The 16,598-nt window shown below is 34.6% G+C and overlaps 2 long non-coding RNA genes across 2 annotated transcripts; one reads left to right on the top strand and one right to left on the bottom strand.

Annotated features, from left to right (window-relative positions):
• The first annotated feature begins 541 nt into the window (after positions 1 to 541).
• On the top strand, positions 542 to 3,765 carry LOC147279788 (uncharacterized). Its single transcript, XR_015123313.1, has 3 exons — positions 542 to 729; positions 1,639 to 1,741; positions 1,956 to 3,765. It is a non-coding gene; the product is annotated as an uncharacterized LOC147279788 (long non-coding RNA).
• A 4,089-nt stretch (positions 3,766 to 7,854) lies between these two features.
• On the bottom strand, positions 7,855 to 8,735 carry LOC147279787 (uncharacterized). Its single transcript, XR_015123212.1, has 3 exons — positions 8,622 to 8,735; positions 8,439 to 8,537; positions 7,855 to 7,955 (listed from the first exon to the last, which is right to left on the bottom strand). It is a non-coding gene; the product is annotated as an uncharacterized LOC147279787 (long non-coding RNA).
• Between the last annotated feature and the right edge of the window lie 7,863 nt (positions 8,736 to 16,598).

Below are 16,598 nucleotides of genomic sequence, written 5' to 3'. Positions count from 1 at the left end.
ATGTCATTTGTCGAATAAAACAAAAGAGGCAAGATGGAATGAACCTGTATGTGATTCTTTTGAGAATTCTGGAGTTGAGAGAGAGAGAGAGAGAGAGAGAGAGAGAGAGAGAGAGAGAGAGAGAGAGAGAGAGAGAGAGAGAGAGAGAGCCAAAGGAAACAGAACAAGTAGATGGGAAACGTTAAACAACTAGAGGGCAATAATGACAATTTAGTTGATAAAAATAGATTTGATGAATTAAAAATAATCGGAGGATTGCATGATTACATTTTTGGAGTGCGAATATCACCTCCCTATTTCTTATTTTTTTAATATTATTTCCATTCCCATACTAACGCTCCACACATGGATCACGTGTGATGTCGACATAATAAGCATGGCACACTTCCCAAACAAATCCTATAGAAAACCGAAACCAGATTCAAGCCCACAGTTTTTTAAAATCTTATTTAGGCTTAATCCAATACACAGATTCTAGCCCACAGTTTCTCTAAAACCACCATTCTAGAACGTTCAACTTCATCTATAAAATGGCCATAGGCTCATTAGTAGGTATGTACAAAATTACAAACCAGCCATATATTCTTCTCTAATTATTAGGTTTTAGTATCCAGATATAAAATGGTGATTGCTTCTGAGGCATCTGAAGCCCAAGATGAAGAGAAAGATGGTGATGCTTTGAAGAGGCTAACATACAATCTAAAATATCGGACCAATGATTTACCAGAGGTAAATATTAACACCACTTTCTCTAGCCAATTTTCTCTAACTAGTGACATTTCAATAGTAGTTCTTAGAGTATACTAATTTCACACTTATATTTCAATTAATTATTATAATGATTTTTTTTTTCTAAAAATCAAAACTACCAGAAAATAAAATTAAAAAATTTATTTTAGGAGTGTTCAAGATCCAATCCAATTTGCCCAAACTAACCAATCCAATCCAATTTGATCAATTTCGACGATTTCGGCGGATTGGATTGGATTTCAAAATTCAAAATCCGACGTGATTGGATTGGATGACGGATTTCCTAGTGAAAATCCAATGAAATCTAATCGAATCAAATCCAATGTTTTATCATTTCATACTTTTTTGGTCTTCTAGGCATTCAAAACTATAAATAGTGACCAAGTTTAATCCTTTGGTAAAATTTAGTTTAGTATACTAAATATCAAAACACTTTTCCTTAGAATTGAACTTTCATTTCATGTATAATTCTGTGAAAATTTCTTGGCATATTTGATTTGTTGATAATTTTTTTGTGTTCCAATCCTTTTTCCCTTCATTAAAAAACCGATCTTCCAATCTAATGTCAATTGGATCGGATTGGATTGGATCCTAATTAACCTCATATTAGTTTGGATTGGATTGCAAAATCTACAATTCAATATATATATATATATATGTATATGTATATTCAATCGGATACTGATTTGCTAAAAATTGTTTAGAATTGATGAACACCTGTAATATATTTCATATGACATACAAATTTCTAAATGTCGATAATAAAAAATTATTTATTTTTTACTTTTTCTTATTTCCCTTTCTATACTAACTCTCTCCATGCTTTTAGTGATCGACTTGTGACCTTGTTTTACTCATTTCATCTTATATTGTGTCTCAATTTGGCAGTGTGTATGTGTCGAAGAAACATCAACCGGATATATCCATCGTGTTCAAATTAATAAGAGAATTTATGTTTTATGGCAACTTTGAACATTTACGATATTGGATGGTGAGTACTGATTTATCACCTAATTTGTAATCCAAAGTATATATGTTTTCTAAACTTTTCCCTCTAGTCCTTGAAAAATAGTACCAAATTTATGAACCATTCAAGTAAATACTTCTAGCATGAATATACTTTTAGTTTTTAGTCAATTTCCAAGCTAATATATATTTCTCAACACCCAACAGCAATTATGAATTTTCCCTTGATAAAACTGCAGATGATTCCAAAGACTGTAGCCGTAGCTAAATGTCTTATGAAGGAGAGTGTAATGCTTCAAGCCTTCAAGATCCAACTAGTAGGTCATGGCTTGTTAGAAATAGAATCAGTGGCAAGTTAGAACCCAATCGTTTGGTCATGACCAAATAGTTGGGCACAATATATGTTGGAAAGCAAACCAGATTTCAACTAGGGACATCGGGCACCGTCATTTTTTACTGTGACATCGGACAACAGTGGTTATTTGGTACTTGATGTAGCTATGTTTCCCAACTTTGGTTTCCTAACTTACATGCCCAAAATTTGTAGATAGAAAGAGGACTCAAAGATGGATTTTCATTGATTTTGTGCAGCAGTAGATGACATGCAAACTCTCAAGAACCCACTTTGGATATATAAGTTTCTGCAAGTTTTCTCAGCCTAAAATTTCTAGGTGGTGGTGGAAAAGTGTTGTATAAAGTCGAAGCCTGGGCCTTCATTTTTTTGATCATGATGGATCCCACACTGGATGAGAACACACTTAGCCCTCATGCAGCCCTAAATGATTTGCCTCTGTATTTTCAAGACCACCGAGCCCTGTAATCTTTGACCCTGTTTTCTTGAAATTTTTATGGGAATGGCTTTGAGAATTTTGGTTTGCTGAAGCATATCTCATTGGGTTGGATTCAACTATTACCATTATCTTCTCCTCGGGCTTTTTAGTGAATTGTGGGTTGCTGGAATATTGAGTCTGAGAAACTGTTGGAACGTGAAGTACCCTGATATGCAAAATGTAACCCTCAATACTTTATCTTCAAGAAATTGGATTGTCCATCATATCGAATATATATATAAGTTTCTTGTCAAAATGTAACCCTCGTTACTTTTGAATGAATATAAATTAATAAGTGTTTGTGTATAAATCCACACGGATTTAACAACCAATCATGGATCGACCCGTGGCAAGTCAGATCCAACCTCAAGCTTTGACTTTTCAACGGTCAGACCTGGACCTCCACGTCATCATGTCAGCTCGGCACAGTTTCACTGATAGTTCGGATCGGCTCATCTCGGCGGATCTCCATATCCGATCCGACCCGATCTGAGGATCTCCTAAGAATTGAGTGTTTATCTTTTCTTAGTTATCCCAGTTCAGTTCGGTTCGGCTCGGCTCTTGGTGACCATCTTCTCAGATCAACAAATTATCGTCAGGTGATGACTGTCATGTCATACGTCAAGCCAGTATGAACTAGTCCATTCATGCCCGATCCGAACATAGATGTATTCTATACCCGCGTATATGATCTCTATGATCAGTTCGGCTCGGATCCCACCGCCATTCTAGAAGGTTGGAGTCAGGACGAACCGCCTCAGGTTGAGGAAGCCTCAGCTGCCAATCTGGTAGCTAGAGGATATGCACCTTGCTTGATAGGTTTTTCTCAAGTGGGTTACCTTACTTGTCATATCTCTAATGATGAATATGCTAATTTGGAATGATAGGGGTGTTGGGGATAGAGCTCTCCAGTATCATTAGAGATTTGTCTAAAATTCATAATGTGGACATTCTTGTTCTGTCTGTACCTAGAATTAGGGGCTGAGAAAGCCCTTAAGGTGGTGAAGCTTCTAGGTTTCTCTAGTCACTTTATTGTAGATGCTCTTGGTTTTTTTTTTTGGGGGGTTGTGGCTTTTCTGGAATGAGAATAAGGTGAAGTTAATTACAATGTTGTTGGTAGCATTAGCCAAGCTATCACAGCCCCTGTCAACAATATTATTTGAATCAGGAGTGCTTATTTAATGGCATTTATAGGAATGTAAGAGCAACATAAAATTTGGAGTTCACTAACTCTACAAATGCACTTATTTTCAGAACTAGTACAACCTCAATAGAGTTTAGGTCCTCAATGAAGAGTGAAGACCAACCTAACTCTGGAAATTAAGGCAGTACTTAAGTTTGTTTTATATATCTTTTGGAAAATGGCACTTAATGAATTAATTTTGTTTGGTTCTTCTATTCTATATATACTACTGCAGCAGTTGCAGGTTTGTTAGCCAGTGTTAAGTACTTAATTGTGTCATGGTATCATCATTTGTAAATATTAATAAGTTTTTTTTTTTTTTTTTTTGTTGAGAAACAGCCCAACAGGCTAAATATATATATGCTTTAGCCAAATAGATACATCACGTTGTAGGGTCGGAAAAAGGCAATCCAGACAACCCTCCAACCAATCAACAATTTATTCGCAATCTAACCCAAATTTGGGTAATTGGTAATTTGTGGTAGCCACATTATTACAACTACGAGGTTGATAATTAATAGAGCTAACGCTAGTGTTATGATGGCATGGTTCGGACATGTATAGTATAGTATACGAATATATTGGTTACTCTTAAATTCAGATAAGTTCAATTTTCTCATCTTAAAGTAAATATATATATATATATATAATTAGTATAAATTAATAATTTTTCGACAGAATACACACATGAAAGCAGTAAAATCTCCTTAATTAGTAAAGATGAAAAATAAAATAAAATAGTTGGGCTCGCTTGAGTTATAGTTCAGGCTAACGAACTAGTAGCTCTTCCATTTGATAAAGGCGTACAAGTATTGAAAATATTCTCTCATCAGATTAAAAACTACACAAATGTGAAAATATTCTCTCATAAAATTAATCTTTGTGTTTTTAAGTCGACACAAATCTACACATTTGTGCTCTATGCATTGACATATTAAAAACTAAAAATCAAAAGTAGTTTTAAAATATTAAAACTATAGCACATAATTAGCTATTTGTGCTCAATTTGAACGGGCAGCTCAAATATTATCACATAAAGTGGGAGTAGATATTTGCAAGAGTACAGAGAACACCCCCCACCCCCCTCCTTATTTTTCTCTAACCTTCTACAGCCTTCCACACTATTTTTAAAACCTTTCTCTGCTCCTCCCCATTCTTCTTCTTCGGAGCAGTGAGGTGAGGTTGAGTCCATGAATTGAAGGTGAGATTAAGCTGGTTTCTTTTTCGATCTGGTGTTTGTTTTTTTATATTTTTTTTTTTTTTTCAAAAATATCTTGCATTATTAATGGGAAAATTTTAGATAAAGGACTTCAACTATACCAATGTCTCTATACATAACATAAATTTCACTTGGAAAAAATTTTCAAACAGGACACCTACTTTGGAGTCAATCTTAGTTTATGACACCAATTTGAGTTTGTGTTAGTGTATGACACATATTTAGCATTTATGTTAGTCTGGGACAATATGTCAACTCCGTTAACTTTTTTATACAAATAAGGGATACTTTGGTCATTTTATATTTTTAAAACAAATAAAAACTAAAAAAAAAAAAGCAAAAAGAAAATAATAATACTAAAAATAAATACAAATATTTAAAACTAATTGTTTTAGAATTACAAAATATTAAAACTGAACAACATTAAAACTGAAAATATTAAAATTGAAATAAATAAAAAAAAGAAAAAAGATTAAAATTGAAAAAAAAAAAAAGAATTACACACACTCTCTCTCTCTCTCTCTCTCAGATGGTGACTCAAACGGCAGCGATGCCAATGCATTGGAAGTCGTCGGGGCTAGGTGGGGGGTTGCGAAGGGGCAGGGCTGGGTTGGATGGGGTGCGAAGTTGCTAAGTTAAGGAGGTGGTCATGCATGCTAGGTGGGGGGGGGGGAAGGGGGGGAGAGAGAGAGAGAGAGAGAGAGAGAGAGAGAGAGAGAGAGAGAGAGAGAGAGAGAGAGAGCTTGGGGTCGCGTCGGCATGTAAGGCCTCCGCCGACGGGTAGGCTGCTGTCAACAATAGTCCGTAGGTTGGGGCGATGCAGGTTAGGCTGGTGTGATCCCAGATCTGCTGCATCTTTTTTTTTTTTTTTTGCTTTTTTTGTTATTAGTTATAATCTATTTTAAATTAATTTTTAGTTTTAAACTTTTTAATGATCTTTTTTTCCTCAAAAAAAAAAAATTTTTTTGATTTTTTTTTTTAGTAACCTTTTTTTTTGTTTTTATTTGTTTACAAATATGAGATAACCAAATTATCCTTTATTTGGACAGAAAAGTTAACGGAGTTGACGGATTGTCCCAAACTAATACAAATCCTAAATATATGTCATTTACTAACACAAACTCAAACTGGTATCCTAAACTAAGATTGACCCCAAAGTAGGTGTCTTGTTTGAAAATTTTTCTCATTTCACTTTGTGTCAATTGAGGACTGAAACTTTCATCCTGTGAAGATTTGATGTGTCCAATATTGGGCCAAAGTTATAAAAAATGAAAAAAACAAAAAACAAAAAAACAATGTCCTAATTGACACAAAATGATAGTTTCAGTCATCAGTTGATACGAAGTAAAATTCATGTCCTGAATAGAGATATGGGGTATAGTCGGAATCCTTTAGCTAAAATTTTCCCTTAATTAATTGCAAATTCATTGTTTTGATTTCCCCATCCCAGTCCCCAGCCCTTCTCTCTCGGTCTAATCCAATGGCTCCAAAGAAGGACAAGGCTCCTTCACCCTCATATAGACCGCAAGCAGGGGAAGGAAGCAGGTGAAGAAGAAAGTGTAGCTAAGAAAACCAGAAGAAGAAGGTAAACAACATGGTGCTCATCTGGGCTTGACCATGTGATAGTTTTATGATTTTGTTTTTTATGTATGTCTAGACTAAATCAATATTATATTGATTACCTTTTTTGGATCTGAAATATTACATATATTAATTTGGTTGATTTGGGTGAAATACCAGGTTCTTGTTAGATTTGTGACATCTATGGAGTTCTTCATCGCTCAGCTTGTAGCAGAAGAAGGCCAAGATCTTGATGATGCTGGGAAAATGACTAGGCTTTTAGTACATTAACTAGGGGGCACCATAAGGCACTAGAAATTAAAGTTTAGGATTCTCACTAGACTTTAATTCATGCCATATAATCACATCCATTAATAATGAAATATTTATTTAATTTTTAAAATAAAAATATTCGAGGTCACGTTTGAGTGGATTGTGCAAGTTCAAAAAGTTTACATATGTCACATCAACTATACAAAAACGCTGGTTTATTGTCAAAACAGAAACACATATATAACCACATTTGTGTCTACGCGCATGTAACTCGAAATGGCTATTTGTGCTTTATTCACAACGGAAACGTTAATTACGGAAACAAAAATGACTTTAGTGGCTGTATCATTATCAATGTTAAAACAGCACATTTATTTGTGCTCTTCCTTGTCATGGGGCACAAATATTGCTCTATGCCTAATGCCGCTTTTTTTAATAGTGTTTGATAGGGCTGGGCACGGTGCGGTCCGGCCCAGTTCTCCCCCCACACCGGCACTGCACTGTAGAGGACAATACGGTGCGGTGCGGTGCCGGTGTGGGAGAATTGTTGCAGCAGAACTTGACCAAACCAAACTGTAACAGTTCCGGTCCGGTCCAGTGCACTGTTTCTGTTTTGGGCCTTACTGTTTTGGGCTTTTTTAGTCTGAGCCCAATTAAAAATTTGGGCCAAAAAATAATCAACCATACTTCACTGCACCACAGTTCAAATTAACATACAGTCATAAGCTTTTCAGAACAAATTAACATACAGTCATAAGCTTTTCATGTTCTCACTTCTCATTTCAGAACAAATTAACATACACTCATTTCATAAGCTTTTCACTGCACCACAGTTCAAGAATTGACAGAAAATTAAAATCCAAGAGAAAACAAAGCCACAAGCTAGCAAATCAAGTTGGTGTTGGTGAAGAGGCAGAGGCGGAGGAGAAGCTACTAGGGGACCAAGGGGTACCTTGTGATAGGGGGTCCATCCCTCCTAAGTCTTAAACACTAAACAGAAACCCCAATTTTCAGCAGCCCTCATTCACAAGTTCACAACCATCATGCTAATTTGCCAAAAAAAACTAAATGTAGTACATCACAAAACTGCCCATTGCCCAAGTACCCAAAATGTAGCTCAGGCTGCTCACTGCTCAGCAATTGAATCCCCAAAATGTAGTACAAAATCCAGAACCTGCATATGTAGTTCAAACTTTCAAACCCCAAATTAACTATAAACCCTAATTTAAAATTGAAATTGCAAGCAAGAACCACAAAATTGCACATAAATTACAGAATAACCCTAATGTAAACCCTAACCCGAAATCAAACCCCAAATTAACTATAAACCCTAATTTAAAATCAAAATTGCAAGGAAGAACCACAAATTTGCACAAAATTAATAGAATAACCCTAATGTAAACCCTAACCCGAAATCAAACCCCACATTAAGTCATTAACTATAAACCCTAATTTAAAATCGAAATTGCAAGGAAGAACAAAAAAATTGCACAAAAATTACAGAATAACCTTAATATAAACCCAAACCCGAAATCAAACCCCAAATTGCAAAGAAATGACAAGATGAGAGAGTGAGAGATGAGAGACAGAGATGATAGACTGAGTGACTGACAGAGAGAGACGTGAGATGAGAGATGAGAGTGAGAGAGATGGTTACCTGAGACGACGCCGACGAGATGTACCGGAACGGCTTTTGATTCGCTGCGACGACGCCGACGCCGACGAGATCAGAGACTTGAGTGGTTGAGTCAGCTGACTGCGATTCGCGAGTGAGAGTGAGAGATGAGTGACATAGATGACTAGATGAGATCATGAGAGATGCGAGATGAGAGATGGTTACCTGAGATGAGTGTGAGAGCTGAGAGTGAGAGACACAGCAGAGACTTGGCTGGCTGGCTGCGTGAGAGAGTCAGAGAGGCAGAGACTTGGCTGGGTGAGTGAGATTGGATGCGTGAGAGTGTGAGACAGAAATCAATTGGGGCTTTAGGGTTGGGGATCGGGGTTAATCTGTAATTGGGTAGGGTAATTGCCAAAAATGGCCAAATGGGTAAATTGGTAATTGACTAATCTAATTAGTAATTGGGGTTTGACTTTTTGAGGGTTTCAAATTTTCAATTGGGGTTTCATTTGATTTTGGGGTTTCATTTAATTTTAGTGTTTTAATTGGGGTTTAGAGTATAGGGTATTTAGGGTATATGATATAGTCTTATAATAAACTTATAAACATATACATACAAAAATTATAAGTTAGGATATACTATAATATTATAAACTATATATTATATGGGTACTATCAAATATATAATTAGTGTTTCAATTAGGGTTTAAATTGGTAATTTGTAATTGACTAATCTAATTGGGATTTGAGGGTTTCAATTGGGGTTTAGAGTATAGGGTATTTAGGGTATAGTCTTGTAGTAAACATATACATAAAAAAATTATAAGTTAGGATATATTATAGTATTATAAATTATATACTATATAGTACTATCAAATATATAATATATTATAAACTATATATTATATGGGTACTATCAAATATATAATTAGTGTTTCAATTAGGGTTTAAATTGGTAATTTGTAATTGACTAATCTAATTGGGGTTTGAGGGTTTCAATTGGGGTTTCAATTGGGGTTTAGAGTATAGGGTATTTAGGGTATAGTCTTGTAGTAAACATATACATAAAAAAATTATAAGTTAGGATATATTATAGTATTATAAATTATATACTATATAGTACTATCAAATATATAATATATTATAAACTATATATTATATGGGTACTATCAAATATATAATTAGTGTTTCAATTAGGGTTTAAATTGGTAATTTGTAATTGACTAATCTAATGGGGTTTGAGGGTTTCAATTGGGGTTTCAATTGGGGTTTAGAGTATAGGGTATTTAGGGTATAGTCTTGTAGTAAACATATACATAAAAAAATTATAAGTTAGGATATATTATAGTATTATAAATTATATACTATATAGTACTATCAAATATATAATATATTATAAACTATATATTATATGGGTACTATCAAATATATAATTAGCGTTTCAATTAGGGTTTAAATTGGTAATTTGTAATTGACTAATCTAATTGGGGTTTGAGGGTTTCAATTGGGGTTTCAATTGGGCCGGGGTTTAGAGTATAGGGTATTTAGGGTATAGTCTTGTAGTAAACATATACATAAAAAAATTATAAGTTAGGATATATTATAGTATTATAAATTATATACTATATAGTACTATCAAATATATAATTAGTGTTTCAAATGGGGTTTAAATTGGTAATTTGTAATTGACTAATCTAATTGAGATTTGAGGGTTTCAATTGGGGTTTAAATTGGTAATTTGTAATTGACTAATCTAATTGGGGTTTGAGGGTTTCAATTGGGGTTTAAATTGATAATTTGTAATTAACTAATCTAATTGGGGTTTGAGGGTTTCAATTAGGGTTTAGAGTATAGGGGCCATAGGCCATTTAGGGTATAGGGTATAGTGACTATAGTCTTATAGTAAACAATAATATATATAAAAAAATTATAAGTTAGGATATACTATAGTATTATACACTATATACTATATAGTACTATATATATATAATATACTATATAGGCCATATAGGGATATATATATAAAATATATTTTAGGGTCTAAAATATAGCTAGGTTAATATTAATTTTATTATCTAAAATATATATAAATGTGTGTAAAAAAGTGTATAAAAAAGTGTATAAAAAAGTGCTAAAAAAGTGTATAAAAATATAAAATGGTATAAATATATATATGTTTATACACATACGGTCCGGTCCGGTCCGGCCCGGCTTCAAAGAAATCAAAACCGGAACCGAAACCGTATAGGACCGGTCCGGTCCAATTCGGTCCAATCTTTGACTGGTTTTGGTCAACATGGTTTTTACGGTTTTTTAACCCCCGGTTTGGTTCGGTGTGTCCGGTTCGCGGTTTAAATGCCCACCCCTAGTGTTTGATGTAAATTAAGAATTGATTAATTTTTTAGTTTGTCTTTAATTGTAAACAAAACAAAACAATCTAATTAAAAAAATTGAAACTACAAAATCTAATTGAAAAAGAACCAAACTAGAGGGACAGAATTGTTCATTCCCCTTAATCAAAAGAAAAAGAAAACTTCAATTTGCAGCGCGCTGTGTTATGATGGTTGTCTCCCAAAGGCCATGACGACTTTTTGGTCCATAAAGGATATATCCACATTCTGCAACCTTCCAAATCTGATCATCATTCGAAGATCGAACAAACTCAGGCCAGGACAAGATCTATGGGCCTACTTCGATCACATGCATCCACTAAATGAAATAAAGCTAGAGACTTCGATCATGAGTACTATAGGTTCATTCCCCTTAATTATGATTGCTGTTTGATATCACGTGGTAGTCAAACATCCAATCAAAAACCAATTTATAATAACTTTGAGATTCTTTTGTTATGCAAGGCTATTAATTTTAGGGTTTTTTTAAAAAAAAAATTTAGGAGAGGAAAATTGAACTTGAAACTTCTTCAATATTGTAAAGAAAAATACTACAAAAATTATAAATGTGAGATTCTATATTCTCAGCTTACCTATTTACATGTGGTGAGTTATATTGGGTGACATGAAATATATATATATAGCTGTTTTGCTTGACACATGGATTGTCCATTCTAACAGTATATAACATTTGACCATCTAACTCAAAATCAATTGACAATTCAATATAATATATGTTGTTATATAAGGTTGTATAACAAAAATAGATTCTTAATTCCAAGAGAAATGGTATGTTCCACTCTGCGAGTTGCGTAGTCTTGTTTGGGCTAGCTGTGATTTAGTGATAGGGGCAGTTCATCAGGATATATTGTGTACTTGTTATATATAATGTCGAAGCATTTATGAAGATTTTATCCATATATGTGCAGCATCACAGACTTCACAGTTGCTTTGATTCTCTCGTTCCTTTTAATACCCTTTTGTCCTTTATAAAGCTTTTTAGGGTCCATAACAGATTCACATGCTTGAATGGAATCATTGGGAAAACACTTTTCAACTAACCAACCTTTAATTTTAGACATGCATGGAATGTGTATGAGTTGTGTCATGTTGTGCATATGTGTGCAATCTCGATCTGCCTAGCTATAAATAAGATAACAAGGCCGCCTGACTGAATGTAAACCAATTAAGTGGAACATTGGTGATTACCTAACTAGTTCTTTTTATGTCTAAGAGTCTTGCATGAAGAGATAGAGAGTAGATATGAGCCGAGGATGACTTGCCGGAATTAATGTGCTTCCATATATGCATATATCTTCTTCTTCTTCTGGGAGGTCATCCTTGGCTCACATTTGCTCTCTTTTCTCTCATGTCAGGTTCTCAAGGACTAAATTAACTATGCATGGTTGCATGTAGGGACTCATCATCAACTATGAACATGGTGGTGGGTTTTGAGAGCTAGGGGGCCGGGAGAAAGAAGAAGCTATTATATAAGGAATGAAATTTCGAAAATTTCGGCGAAATTTTCATTTTTTGGGGATCCCGAAATTTTATAACACATCCGTTCATTTTCGTTAAAATTTCGGCGAAATTTCGAAAATTTCGCCAAATCTCGGCCGAAATTTCAAATCCAAGCACTTTTTGATTAAATTTCTCCGAAATTTGGCATACCAGAGAAGGAGGCAAAGACCGAAGAGAGAGACCAACCGTCGTCGCAGAAGGAAGAGAGAGGAGCTGCTGTTGCAGGAGGGAGAGAGAGGAGCCGCCGTGGCCGAAAGGAGAGGAGATCGGGGAAAAGAGATCCAGGGAGAGAGAGGAGGAAGAGAGAGATCGGGGAGGGAGAAGGAGAGGGAGGAGAAAGAAGAGATCAAGGAGGGAGGGAGGGACTGGGAGAGAGAGAAGGTGCAGAGGAAAGAAAAAGGTGAGAAGGAAGATTGGAGGCTGGAGCACCAGAGGTCACGGGGGAAAAGGAAGAAGGAAAGAAAAAAGAAAAGGAGAGAAAAGAAATAAAAAGAAAAAAAAAGAAAAAAAAAAGAAAAAAAGAAAAAGAAAAGAAGAAAAGGAAAGAAAAAAAAAACGTTACGTTCACGTTTACGCGCTTGTTGACCCGAGATCTTTCCAACAAGACTAAAATTAAGATTGAGTATTTCCTAATTTTTATTATTTCTCAATGGCTTGCCGAAATCATTTAAAATCCAAATAATTTACCAAAATTAACTTCAAGGGCTGAAAAACATTCTGTAAAATCTCGTGAGCTCATTTCGATAAATCTTATTTTTTTTACGACTTGAAATTCACTTATTTTCTTCCAAAATTCCTCAGAAAAATTCGAATATCTCAAAATGAACAAGATAATTATCAATAAATCACTATTTACTTCAAAATAAATTAAAAACCAACTTTCTGGAATCTCACAATCTATTTGGATTGTGTTTGGTTATTGAGTTAAGTGGTTTAGAAAATAACAATATATTTATACATGTCATTTTCTTATTTGTTCACATATGTTTTATGGACAATTAGATTCAAAATGATTAAATATATCTTAAAAATAGGTCATTTTTATATGAATATTAATTAGTGAACTATTTTTATTTAACAGTATTTGCGTCCAGCACGCATTATATTCACCTTATATCACATAAAACTTACTATATAATTTGATTTCTTTAATATTTTTTATCAATGTAGTGGATAATATGTTAAATAAACATATGGTCAAGTTTCATTCAAAATTTTCGTATTTTGATAGCAATTTCCGTCGTTTTTGTCTAATTTTGTCGAAATCGAAATTTTACTCTTTGGCTATAAAAATCCAATTTATTGTTTTATTAAATTTTTATATTATAATTTTCCATGTAGTTAAAGAATAACACCCACCTCCCTTTTGTTTTAACACTGGATCGAGTATTGATGTGCCAAAGGAAAGTGTTAATAGTGTTGGATTTTGGCTCTAATTGGACCAAAATTTTGGTCTGGGCCCCACATGTTTTATGAGTGGAAGTGGGCTTGAGTGTTACACACTTACACCCGTAGCTCCATCTCTTTGGTTTTGCAAAAAGAAGCTTTTGCTTCCGTTTGTCTTCTTTTTGTACGTGACTCTAGGCTTTCACTTCATGTGGCTGCCTTTTTGACTTCTTGGTTGGGTACTTGGGTGAGAGATCAGTGGAACCTTGGAGAATGTGGGAAGGCTTGGGCTGTTTTTCACCAGTGACTACAAGCTTCTAAAAGGGGCTATTTTGGTTGTTCTATTCGGAGTAAAGAGCAAGATGGAGAGCAGTAGAGATGGCCTGAGTCTTTCATGGCGTGCCTCAATGGGCCATCTCTCACCTCATAATGAGGTGGGTCTTATATGTTGAGGGCCCATCTCATTCTCATTGTGAGAGATGGCCCAGTGGGGCATGCCCCATGAAAGACTCACTTGAGTGAGGAAGGGGGCGACCATACATATGTGAAAGAGAGAAATCTCTTTCTTGGGTTCTCTGGTATGGTGCGTTTCTTCTTTGTGGGAGAGGGTTTTGTGAGTAGCAGCCGCACCAAAGAGGGTTTAGTTCCTTCTCTCCTTTGCTCTTTGTATTTGTGAACAAGATTTGTTCTTTGTTCTTGTTCTTTGTGAGTGCAGCCACCACATTTGTGAAGGAGACCAAACATCCTTCTTTTGTTCTAGTGTGTATTTGGGCGTATTTGGGATTTGGGTGTGTGAGAGTTGTATACTCTTCTGTAATATCCTTTTTTTATAGTGGAATTTCCTCTCCGGCTCCGCCAAACTGGATATAGGCATTAAGGCCGAAACCAGTATAAATCTTTGTGTTCTCTTGTTAAATTTATTTCTATTTTTGTTCATATTTTACCTGACAATATATTTGGACTCGTATCAACGACTTCCGGCACAACAAATTGCACTAGCCCAAACAAATTAATTAGTAGTATTATTAATTTGCCTTAGCATTCTGTGCCCCTCTTCTGTCAAAGTGTACGTAGTAGGTGCAGGTTTCTTGGTCAGTGATGAGTATTAAGTGTTTTAAACTTTTATGGCATCATCAAGGTACATATATATGGACAAAATTAATATAAGTTCAATTATGTCCACGCGTTGACTATGATCTCACTAATAGATGAATTAGTGAAATTATCTAAATGCGTGGACATGTACAAAACTTTTAGAGGTTGTATCATCTTGGACTTGTACCAGCTCTTCTTCGGCTTAGTTTGGGATTGCTGTCAGAAAAAACAGCTGTGAAGTAAAGCAGCTGTAAAGTAAAGTCAGCTGTGAAGTAAAACAGTTGAGTGTTTAGTAAACTATATTTTCAAAAGTATTGTGAGTACAAAAAACAGTATGAGGGTGTTTGGTAAATTGTAATGTAAAACTGTTGTGGTTATTTATAATTACTAAAATGAGAGTATTATGGGTAAAATAAAATTTCATTGTTGCAGTGATTCACTGCAGCTTTCAAAAGCACCTACAAACTTGTTTTCTATTTTTGCTGTGGGGAGTTGAGAATTGTGGGGCAAAGCATTTTTTCATTTTTTTACCAAACATCAAAACTGCTGCGGGTGATTGAGAATTGTCACCAACTTCAGAATTTGGAATTTGATGCTTTATTGTTGTAGTTTTGATTTCTTGAAATTTTTCTTTATTATAAATGGTTTACTTCTATTTTGAGATCACTATTTTGTCTATTTGAGTGACATTCGTATTCTCATGTTGTTGACGAATCAAGCATTGATGAGAAAAACCGTGAACTGATAGAAAAGGATGAAAGGATTGGACAGATGGAGAAGATTACTCAAGCCATGTTCTTTGTTTTTTTTTGGCTAGTTAGCAAGCCATGTTCTTAATTAAACCATTTTCTTAATTAAGTTTACCATATGGTCGATAGTTAAAATATTTTGTTGTGATCTGTAATCAGACCCATGGAGGATGGCTTCCAAGTTGGTTCACAGTAAATGTAGCCTATTTTCAGGTAAATCTATGCAGTTAATTAACTGGAATAGCTATAGCAGGTCTAGTTTATGACTATAAAAATTTACGTGCAGTCATACATAGTGACTTACTGGAGTGAGCGTAGGAGACCAGCCTTGGATGCAGGAATTAAAAAGGTATCTTTGTGGTTTCCACAAATTATATTTCCTAAACTTCTGTCAATAAAGATGTTTAGTTGCCAGATAAATCTTAATTAAAGAGAGCTAGTGTTTGGTAAACTGGGGTAGCTAATCAGTTATTTGTTTGTTTGTGCTTCTCAGGCATTAGAAAGGAAAGCTGAAGTTGGGGGTTGTGCTAAACTCAAAATTGAAGCAATCAAATCAGTATGTCAACATTTCTTATAAATTCTCAAAAAATGATTTTACATTGTCTTCGCTTCATCAACCCATTTTTGTGGTCTGAATGCACATTCTTAAGCTTCTTTTCTTGAGGCAATAATGCAGTATTTTAACTGTCTTGACTGTTATGAAGTTGTAATTTAAAGGCAGATGTTTAGAGAACATTTTAGAAATACCATGCAGAGCTATTCATAGCAGTTTAAAGATGTTCTTAAATATGAATTTGGTGTATGCTAGGATGATGAACCATGAAAGAAGGTTCTTATACACCAAGGGACATCACTTTAGGTATTGGAAAACTTGCCCATAATTAAAGAAATTGAGACAGTAATAGCTCCAATATATTTCATGTGAGCAGATTTGATTTTGTCAAACTTTCCTCAAATAGTTGTTGCACTTGTAAAGGCTCTGTTATACATGTATATACTTGGCAAAAGCACCATTTTTACCACGCTAAACACCGATGCAAATATGTGTTTTCCAATCA

The sequence above is a fragment of the Dryas octopetala genome, chromosome 7 (genome assembly GCF_963921425.1).
Source record: "Dryas octopetala chromosome 7, drDryOcto1.1, whole genome shotgun sequence".
NCBI classification, from domain to species: Eukaryota; Viridiplantae; Streptophyta; class Magnoliopsida; order Rosales; family Rosaceae; genus Dryas; species Dryas octopetala.
The sequence above is the reverse complement of the archived record's forward strand: the minus strand, read 5'-3'. Positions and strand labels throughout refer to the sequence as shown.